Genomic DNA, 7,585 nt, shown 5'->3' with positions numbered 1-7,585 from the left:
CATCACAATGATAGCTCACGTTAACGGACAATCTCCTAGGTCCTCTCCACGGACTACTTCACCTACTTCTTATGAGGTCACTGGTCATTGTGGGTGGGGACCGCCCTTATGAGGTCACTGGTCATTGTGGGTGGGACCGCCCTAAAGACCTCATCCTGATGTGATTCCCTCCATCAAGACCCTGTCTGCCCTTGAAGCCACATTCTGATCCACACATCCCTTGGAGGACACAATTCCACCCATAGCACATGGCTCACAGCTTTGTGGACCAAATGCCTCGTGAGCGAGAAGGACCGATAAATACCCAGTGAGTTCAAGCAGGACATGTGGGCCAGCTCCCGTCGAAGCAGAGCCCAACCTCTGTGTTTAAATTGAGTACTAATGCCTCATTACTTCTTATAAGACGGGTGCCTTCTGAATGCAACCTGTCCAGCGCATGTAATTCACTTCATTTTTCTTAGAAACAGAACTCATAAGAGGCATTGTCTGGGTAGCTTCAGAGGGAACAAACAGAATTGGTGACATGCTGAGCCCCTGTCACAGAGAAAAGTGAGGTTTTTATTCAACAGAGCACAGAGGATGATCCTAATTTACCAGGACAGGCAGTGTCTATGAGTTCTAAATGCTCTGTACTGAGTGACACCCACAAGAATGACATTGACAAGTGCAGAGCAGAGCCTCCTTTTAAAAACAACACCCAACACGTGGCCAAGCCCCAGGCTGCTGATAACGGCGCTCCTGTGCTGACAATGGGAAGGTTTTGTTGTCCAGTCAGCATTCAGTGACTCGGGTTACAGGGTCGATATCAGCCCTGAAGGGGGTTGTCTGCTGGGGTCAGGAGGGTCATGGAGTGCCATGGTTTTATAGGGTCTCTCCCACCTGACCAGCTGGGGACCGGTGACCTGCTTAAGAAAAGCTGGGTGAGGGGAGAGTCAACTAAGGGGCAGGAGCCAAAGGGGAGGAGGGAGGATGCTTGCAAAGGGGGGGGGGGCTCTTCTTCTTGTCCGGTCCATCGTGGCACCCACAGTGACATTAGCGCTCCCGTTGGAATACAGTGGGCTGTGGTGGGAGATTCTTAGGAGGTCTGAGAAGGAATTCAGGGATGAGCATGTTTGTAACCCTAAGAGAAGTGCCCGTGTCTTGTTTAGAATATCTGGAAGCAGAAAGACCCAGCGTGGCCTGCTCCCATTGAGCATAGAGGCTCCACATGAGGGAGGCAATGGGTGGGGTGGGGCAGGACCTCTGGTGCCAAGGCAGGGAGCCCCACCCAGAGAACATTGCAGAAGGGCTGGGGGGAGACTAGCCTTACTCCACCTGAGCACCTCACCAGGCACCTGTCCTTACAGGCACTGCCCGTGAACTGAAGCCACCAGCAAAGAACAGAGTGACCTGGGTGGGGAGAGTCCAGAATGCCTTTCACCTGGTAGGGGGAAATGGATGGCCTCCGATTCTCCTGTCCCTCCTCCCTGCCCCCAGTCTCACAGAAATAGACCTGGAAGGGCGGGGGGCTGGGGATGCATAGAGGAAGAACATTCCATGCTTCACTACCCCTCCCTCCTGCTGTAAACTGACTTGTCTATTTTTCATAACTGGAGGTGACCAGTCCGTTACAAATCTGCTCACGATGCTTGCTACCAAAGAAATGGAAAGGAGAGAGCGTAGGTGGAGTTGATGATCAGAAGGAACACGACACTTCAAGGTTCACAATGCTGTGCACTGTGAATGTACCTGAACCGGTAATGACCTTCCTGGCAGGGACCCTAAGGCTGACACATAGATGTGGGTGGAGAGGGCTTGTTTAACCACAGGACTTTCACGTGTTCCTTTCTGGCTCTTGTCCATGCTTGACCCTCTAGCCGTTAGTCACTGTGTTGGCTGTTAGTAGATCAAAGAATCCCCTGTTTAAATAAACTCAACCAGAATGTTGCAGTAACAGATCCATATTGGTTGTCTGTGTTATTAAGCAGAAAGTATTAAGGTCTACCAGAAAGTTCTGTCCGTTTCTGGAATAAAATAAAATACAAATTTTTCTTACTGTAAATAAACTTTATTAAATAATATAATTGCCATTATTATTAATGATTTCTTGCCAGCGTGAGGGCAATTTGTATATCCCATTTTTGAAAAATGTTTTATCTTTTGATACGAAAAATTGAACCAGTGCTTGTTTGATATCTTCTTCATTTTTGATTTTTTTGCCCTTCAAAAAATTTTGTAAGGACAAAAACAAGTGATAGTCGGAGGGTGCTAAGTCGGGGGAATATGGTGGATGCGACAGAATTTCCCAGCCTGCAATTTTTTGACGAGTCCCCAAGCAGCATGTGGCCTGGCATTATCATGATGCAGTATGATGTTCTTCCTATTGAACATCGCCGGCCTCTTTTCTTGGACTGCTGTCTTTAAATTATCCAGTTGCTGACAATACTTCTCCGAATTGAGCTTTTCGTTCGGTTTTAAAAGCTCATAATGTATTGGTCCTCGAATGTCCCACCATATACACAACATTCTCTTATTCAGAGTCAAATTTGGTTTAGAGGTGGAAGGGCTAGGTTTTCTGGGTTCACAATATGCCCTTTTCCTTATGATGTTTTCGTAGGTAATCCACTTTTCATCCCCAGTTATCATCCAGTTCAAGAAAGGCTCGATTTTGTTCCGAGCAAGCAGAGATGTGCATATGACGACTCGATCATCCAAATTTTTCTGACTTAATTCATGTGGCATCCATCTTGAATATTTCCACACCAATCCTATCTTCCGAATATGGTCCAAAATGGTTTGCTGAGCTGAATTAAGCCTTTCTGCGATCTCCGATGTTGTCAGAAAAGGATCTTGCTCCAACATGGTCTTAACAACATCGTCATCAATCAAAGATGGTCGCTCAGAACATGGCTTATCAGAAAGGTTGAAATCACCTGTTTTGAATTTTTTGAACTATCTTCTGCATGTCCTATCAGAAACTGTACTTCACCAAACACTTTCAATAAATTTCTACATGCTTCTGTAGCATTTTTTCCTTGTTGAAATTCATATAAAATACAGTGGCGTAAATGAAATTAATCAGTAGCCATGGGTACACTATCGCTTCACACATAAAACTAACGTGAATCAACTTTGTTTTAGTCAATTTGCTAAGTCAGTATGTATACATTAAGTGGTAAAAATAGAGAGGCACACATGGGCCAAATAAACGTGCTTACGTGTCGAAACTTGTGATAGAAACGGACAGAACTTTCTGGTAGACCTTATATATTATGTGTTGGTGGTGTAAGTATAAAGAAGGGATTGCCTTTGTCCTCAAAGGGGTGTGTGTGCATGTGTGTGCACATATGGCTCTGTGTATATGCACTTGTTTGCACATGTGGGTCTGTGTGTGCACGCATGCATAAGTAGGTGCATGTGTGTGCATATATGGGTCTGTGTGCCTGTGCATGCATGTGTGTGCACATGTGGGTCTGTCTGCATGTGTGTGCACATGTGGGTCATGTGTGCATGCACATGTGGGTCTGTGTGTGTGTGCACACGTGTGCATGCACAGCCGGCTATACCTCAGCCAGAGAAACACTGTCCTCAGGGACTGCCGTGTGGTGGTGGCCCCCAGGAGCAAGCACTTCACGTCCTGGGGAACTCAACAGTGTTCCCTGGGAGTTGTCCCCTGAGCCGGACCTTGGAGGGGTGCGCACCAAGCCTATTAAGTCCGAGTCCGTCTGCAGCATCTTACTCAGGCCAGCTCATCAGGTGTTTTTCCATCCGGCAGTGGTATGGGGGCAGGGCTGGAGGTTCCACGGCAGCAAGGCTGACAGAGAGAGAAGGCCTCACAGGAAGAGGTGCAGCAGGCAGGGCCCACACCTCTCCCGGGGGCAGAGGCAGAGACGGGGGGGAGAGAAGCTACCAGTCGCAGGCACCCAGACTGTGGCCCGGACCTCTTACAGAGGCTCGTCCAGTGCCAGCTCAGAGGTCTTAGAAGTCTATTTCACTTCACACACAGGACTGACCAGTGAGTGCACAGGCAGGGCTGACCCTGACACAGTGTCACATGTGTGGACTGACACAGACAGGGGGACAAGGGCTGGTCCCAGAAGGAGTCCTTGAGCCCAGACAGGCGTGGCTCAGGTCTGCCCAACCACCACCCTCAAGTGCTCGTTTCTACGGGGTGTCTACCAGACGTCGGCTGGCTGTGTGCTTGGGGCAAGTCTCAGAGAAATCTCACCTGGAAACATAGGACTGGACTCAGTTATTACTGTGATTTTTGTTGCAATTGTCACTCTTTCCGAAGCTATCTACCCTTGCTGACAGTTTGAGGAGAGTTCAATCAGCACTAATGGTCCCTTGGTCAGATTCAGACGGAGGACGTAGGTGGACATCACTCATTCAAACACGATCTGGTGCGTGTGTATCAGTAAGATGGACAGACAAAACGCCAAGTGCAGGACACCTCGTCAAGTCTGAATGTCTGATAAGGAACCATGACTTTCTAAAGACAAGTATATTCCATGCACTATTTGCATATTCAAAATATTCAATCAAACATTATATATACTTAAAAAGTATCATTTATTTGAAATTCAAATTTAACAATGTGTTTTAATTTTTTTTCTAGTGACATCCTTACCATTAAAAGCAAGGCCCGGCAGGAGATGAACGTGAGAGTCGGGCATGGATACCACAGGCAAGTCAGGGGAGATGCGAATATAAATAACCACATTGCAAAGCAAACAGCGATGTTTGTAAGAAATGTGCAGCAAGGATGCTGTACAAGTTCACAGGAGGAAGAGGACCTGTCCAGCTCCCTGAAGCAAGGGACGCATCCGGCTGGGCTGGGGAGATGGCCAGACCGTAGCGTGGGGGCGGGGGGTGCACAGGGACGGCTTGCCTGCCCAAGCTCAGGGCAGAGGGCAGAGGACGAGGACCCCGGTAAGGTGCCCACGTTTGCTGCGCCTTGGGTGCGCGGCGGGAAACAGCGGCAGGAGAGACTGGGAAGGTGGCGTCCCACAGTACCACAGTACGGCGCCGGCTGGAGGGATGGGGGCTGAGGTGGGACGGCTGAATAGGCCGCACGGTCTGACTCGCTGCTTGCAGGACTTTGGTCCAGGTGACATTGCCCATCTGAGATGAGGGTGGGGGGCTCCCCAATCCACGAGCTCCAAGGAAACGTGGCCACCCGTGCTGGTTTGTTCAGAAAAGAAAGCATGTAGGACTTTAACACCCATATGAGCTGGGAGGGTAGGGGGGGGGGGGATGTGCTGACAAGGCAGCAGCACAAGCTTTGGCATAAAAACATTCAGAGTTCGAATTGCATCCCCCCACCCACCGCCCTGTGATCTGGAGGTATTTCCTGCCTCTGAGCTTTTCTGATGCTCTCACTGTGCTAGGCAGAGAGGCTGCCAGTCAGCACTAGCCTGGAGCACAGCAGACCCCACCACGTGCCCCTCGCTGAGCCCGTTCCTACTTTACTTACTGTCCAGCCCTCCAACCTCCAGAGTGTCTTTATTTCATCCTAACAGGTGAAGATGCTTTCAACAGACTGAAAACTTCCCTTCTACACATTCACTCATTCCCTTGACAGAGAAATAGCCTTTTAAAGTAAAGAACAACATGACAATCTGAACTCAAAACAGGAAGCAACAGGAAGCCAACATGCATTTGGAGTAGTTGGGCTGAGTAGCTGCTTCAATTGCTCCCTTCAACAGCCAGGCAGAGCCCAATTTCCCTCCTAACGGAACAGTCACACGGTTAGAACGGGCATCCTGGGAAGAGCGTGAGTGTCTCGGGTGGTGATTAAGGGAAGGAAGGCATTTCTGCGGAATTATTGGTGGCCCCACCAAATGATCTGGGTGTTAACAGCCCAGCCACAGGGCCAGGGGGTGTTACAGCCAGACGCCCGGCATGGCGAGTGACCACGCCCCAGCACTGCTGGGCCGTGAGAGCCAGTGAAGGAGGGACATCAGCTACCTAGTCCTTGGAAGATGCATTCTGGGTCATTCCTCTGGGCTCTGGCTCTCTGTCCCCACTCCCCCCAAATTCTATCTCTGCTGTTTATGTAAAATGAGCCGCAAAGATTGCTGATAAATTTTCCAGAGGAACAGAGTCAGAAATAGAGCCACCCCGGCTGAAATTGTTTGTTTACACAGAACGTCTCCCATGTGGGAGTTTTTCCTTCAAAAATGAATCCTCACCCGTAGCTACCTTGTTTGTATGTTTTCCCCTTGGCCTCCTTCCTGCCCCTGCTGCTGAGATCTTCCTTCCCGGGGGCCCTACAGTCGGCAGTCAGGCTCATTCCTAGGCACAGCCGAGCCCGAGGTGAGCTACGCCTCAGGTTCTCATACTCTGTGCACACCTGGGACACAGTGGCTTCTTCCCGACCCCACCGGTCCCGGAAGTGCCGCCCTCAGTGACCAATTAGGGACAGCTTTGGCAGTGGTGCAAGCTTTGTTTTTCTCGATGTCTGGGTTCGCATGGGCGAGCCCGTCAAATTTATTTCAATCCGATCGATAGAAGGGACCTGGCCCTTCTCCAGGCCGAGTCCTCCATGGGACCTGTAGCATCCCTGGAGGCTGTTCATGAGCGTTGGGAGCCCCCTCAGTCTCCATGTAGCTGACGTGCATGTGAGACCTCAGCATCAAGGAGGAACAGGGTGGCCAGACCAACGCACGACGACGTTGTCACCAGAGCAGTGGGGTTGGAAGCCTGACAGCCGGGTCTCCGAGAGACACTGGAATTTGAAATTAGGTGGAGACATGGGAGGAGGCTCCACTCCACCATAAGGCGCGGGTCCGGATCGGCCATGTCCGGGATGGAAGGCTGCTGGGCTCCGCATGGGCACTCCTGAGGCTGGGCTGCTCTTGAACGTGACTCTCCTGCACCTACTCCCCACCCCCAGCAGAGGGCAAGGCGAGCATCACTCGACCACTGGCCTCTGCCCTGTCTATTCTCCAAGCCATCGCCACCGGGAACTCCCTCTTGTCAGCCCCTCGAGGGATGAGACATCACAGTGACCCTCTCTTTTCTACTTGTCCCTCTGCTTCTGCAAAAGGTTGACCGCTTCCCTCGGGAAACATGCAAGTTAAACTCGGTAAACATCACGGTGGGTGAAGCCAGCGTCGGAGGCTGGACGTTCACTGTGGGACCTGGTATTCTGGGGCAGGGTGGGCTCTGTTTTGAAGGAAAACACGTGTGAGTCATTTCAGAAAGGTGACATGCTGTCACCTCTGCCTCAGACAACAGCGGAGCGAGGCTGTCACCTGAAACACTGGAAATACCGCCATGGAGGACGCCTTTCTTGCGTTTCACTTAGGAAAGAATAACTCCTCCAAGACCACAATGACAGAGGAGTGACTCTGATGCAGAAGCCACCGCGCTGGCCCCAGAAACACTATCTGAATGGCTCTTTCTCAAGAGTTCTTGCCCAGCGACCCACACAGGTAGCTTTCCGCCATGAGAAAACATTCCAGTCTGCGTGTCTCAGTCTCCATCAACCAAACACAGCACCTCGTCCATTTCCTGTGCTTTCTGATGCATCTTCCCCATGCTCCCTAATCGCTGTGACAACAAGGACCCTGTGTGCTTGGTGCGGTCACCACCCATCTCT

The sequence above is a fragment of the Saccopteryx leptura genome, chromosome 2 (assembly GCF_036850995.1).
Source record: "Saccopteryx leptura isolate mSacLep1 chromosome 2, mSacLep1_pri_phased_curated, whole genome shotgun sequence".
Classification (NCBI taxonomy): Eukaryota; Metazoa; Chordata; class Mammalia; order Chiroptera; family Emballonuridae; genus Saccopteryx; species Saccopteryx leptura.
Note: the sequence above shows the minus strand (reverse complement) of the source record.